The sequence below is a fragment of the Lupinus angustifolius genome, unplaced genomic scaffold (assembly GCF_001865875.1).
Source record: "Lupinus angustifolius cultivar Tanjil unplaced genomic scaffold, LupAngTanjil_v1.0 Scaffold_2_268, whole genome shotgun sequence".
Taxonomy (NCBI): domain Eukaryota; kingdom Viridiplantae; phylum Streptophyta; class Magnoliopsida; order Fabales; family Fabaceae; genus Lupinus; species Lupinus angustifolius.
In genome coordinates, this window is record NW_017716675.1 from 114,113 (window position 1) to 117,382 (window position 3,270).

Sequence of the window (3,270 nt, forward strand, 5' to 3'; positions counted from 1 at the left end):
CAAGACTTTTAGTCTAAGTCTAAAATAGGTACTTCTTTCCTATACTCTTGATTATACAATAGTAGTAATGCTCAAACTATTTTTAAAAGAAAATTGAAACACTTCAGAATACTTAAAACAATTTTCAAAATTAGTGTGTAACGGGTTACTTCATCTAAGTAACAGGTTACGAGTATGAGAAAAGAATTATCCAACTTAAAACTGACCAGAGTAATCCATTAGTGTCTATGAGTAACAGATTACTAGTGTTATTAAAGTTGAGTAACCGATTACTCAACTTGTTGTAATCGATTACTATAATTCGAAAATAAATGATCAGTGGACAGAACATTTGGGTAATCGATTTCTCAATGCTGTAATCGATTACTAATAGTTGTTGCATCAGATTTTCAAATTCAAATTGAATGAGTTTCAACCCAAAAGACATGGTTTCATTCCAATCAAGTCCTACCATTTCAAAGAGACATTTTTTTCTGATTGGAAAGCCTATATAAAGGCATTAAAACTCACAATCACAACGCACAACATCTCATACAAAATTCAAAAACCCTTACAAATATTCTGAAATTGTTTTCTGCATTTTTGGCAACAAGTTCTTGAACTTTCAAAGTTGATTTTTCTGAAGTTGCTTAAAGTGAAAGTGTGTCAAGTTTACAAACTTATAAAGAGTATTATTACTAAGTGTACAAAATAGTTGATTGGATTGTAAGTTACATCACTTTCATACTTATAAAGGCAATTCCGCCATTTTTGAACATTCTTCATTATTATTGCAGAATACTTTCTTTCACGGGGTGTGATAAGAAAGGGGATTAGAATCACTTGGAAATGTGTTTTACAAAGGTAAATAAGGATTAATGAGTATGTAAGGTACATAGAGATCTCGAGAAGAGATATTGTAATTACAACCCATAATCTTTAGTAGAAAAATCTCTTGTGCTACAAGAGTACTGGACGTAGCCTTCGATGGACAAGAAGGTGAAACAGTATAAAAATTCTTGTGTATTCTCTTCTCTTTTATCTCTTAGATTTTACTTGTTAATTTTCTGCATATATTTTCCGTTGTACTTTAACTCTTGATATTGCAGAAAAAGTGGTCATTATTTTTAGTCAACTAATTTACATTCCCCCCTCTTAATTGCAATTTCAGCTAAAAACCAAAGAGAACACTCTTCACAATGTACCCTAATTAAGCATAAGCTCCAAACAAGATTATTTGTGTTTTATTAATTCAAAAATATGAATTTGTAGGTAGCTGAACTAGATAAGTAAATATCTCACATTAATGATACATTAAAAACCTAATTTGCCATAGATATTTGGTAAAGTTACTTTAAAAATAATGTAATATAGAAAACTAATTTATTGTATGCTTTGAGATTTGAAATTTGTAGTTTTTGTATAACAGAAAAAGATGTGTATAATAATAGTTTAATATATTTTTACATCGTTAATACATCATTCACCATTCATACTTAATAATAATTGATTCTTAAATAAAAATAATATAAATAAATGATAAATAATACAGTAGCTATATATAAATATTTATATTGTCAATACATATTTATTATACTCTTCCAATAAACCTTACTAGTTTCATGTTGTATGCGGAAGGATACCATATACAGAATATATATATATATACACTACATTACTCACCATTCATGTTTAATTATTACCGATTTTAAAAAATACAAATAATGATAGATGTTATATTGACTTTGTATAAATCTTTACAGTAATAATACATAATATTATACTCTTGTATATATTTGGCACGTTGATATTTATGTGTTTCATTTGTATAATTTTTTATTTCTATTTATTATTTATGTTTAGATGCTTACGAGAATAGTAGTGAATATTTTCAAGCTGAAGAGAGCAGTAATATCGTGTTGCTTTATGTAATGGAAATAGATTAATAATAAGAGAAATTGTCATAGTTTTTTTAGAAAGAAATAATACATTTATTGAAAATGTGTTAATATATTACACTGTTATAGATAAATAAAATCAGGGGCATCATGGTCAAGTAATAATTAGTATTACAAGGAATTGAAATAAGTTGAACATCCCTCTCTATTCCAAAATTTTAGTTGTTTAAAATTAATATATAGATTTTATTCCAAAAGTTTTTATGTTTAGGTTATGTACATCGTTTAAGAAGTCGATAAATGATACTAATTACATCTGGACAAAAATATTGCTATTAATTTTTTATAGATTTACACAATTAATTTCTGATTATAAATTCGATCCTGATTATATATGTAGAAAAATAATTTGAAGATAAATTATTAATAAAATAGTTACTACATTAAAAATTAGAGAAGTAGAGAATAGTTTCATCCAATTCCATGTGTACTGAAATTTACTGAGCTGGAGTGAAGATTTTTTTTAAAGAAACATTAGAAATGATTATTAAATTATGTTGGAAAAGATGTTTAAATAAACAACAGTAGATTTGGAAAAATGTATACACTTTACTTTGATTTTATAAAATATCAAAATATTTGACATACGTTAAAAATCAAATTAAAACATCAAATATTTTACAATGGGATGAGTATAAATTAAGAAATCATTAATGACAGTTCTATTTCGAGTAAGACACCTTTATTTAATTTTTAAGAGATGGAAAAAGTAAAATTAATTAATGAAATGATTTTTATATAATTATTGAATGATGATGAATTATAGAAATTATTTAACCTAGTAATAAAGTATAATATAATAATAGTTTTTTAAAATATAGAATAAAGACAGTAATATAAAATGTGCCAGAATATTACTCGTCTTTGTAATTGGAACTTATCCAGAGCGAAGCATGAGTCAAAAAACTATTGTACTTTTTATCTAGATTGTGTTGTTCTTTTATGCCTATTGTAAAAAATTCAGTTTGATTCAGTGGGACCTAATTGAATACTAAGACATGGTCTAGTTCATTTCAATTAATTGTAAATTTTATTGCAAGAATCAAACCGACAAAACTGCTAAAAAATGATTTAGTTTGGTTTAGTTCTATAGTTTTTATGGTATTTTTTTATAACTTTTTACATCAATTGAAATTTTAAAATTTATTACAAAAGCCTTTATTCATAAAAGTTAAAACACTAATATTATTATCATTAAAAAAATTGAAACTCGTAATTGATTGTTGGTAACATATATAGCAATTATGTAATATAGGAAGAAAAAAGTAAATGACTACATGTATAATGTATAATAGTACAATTCACAGTATCTATGACTTGTAATTTAACAATA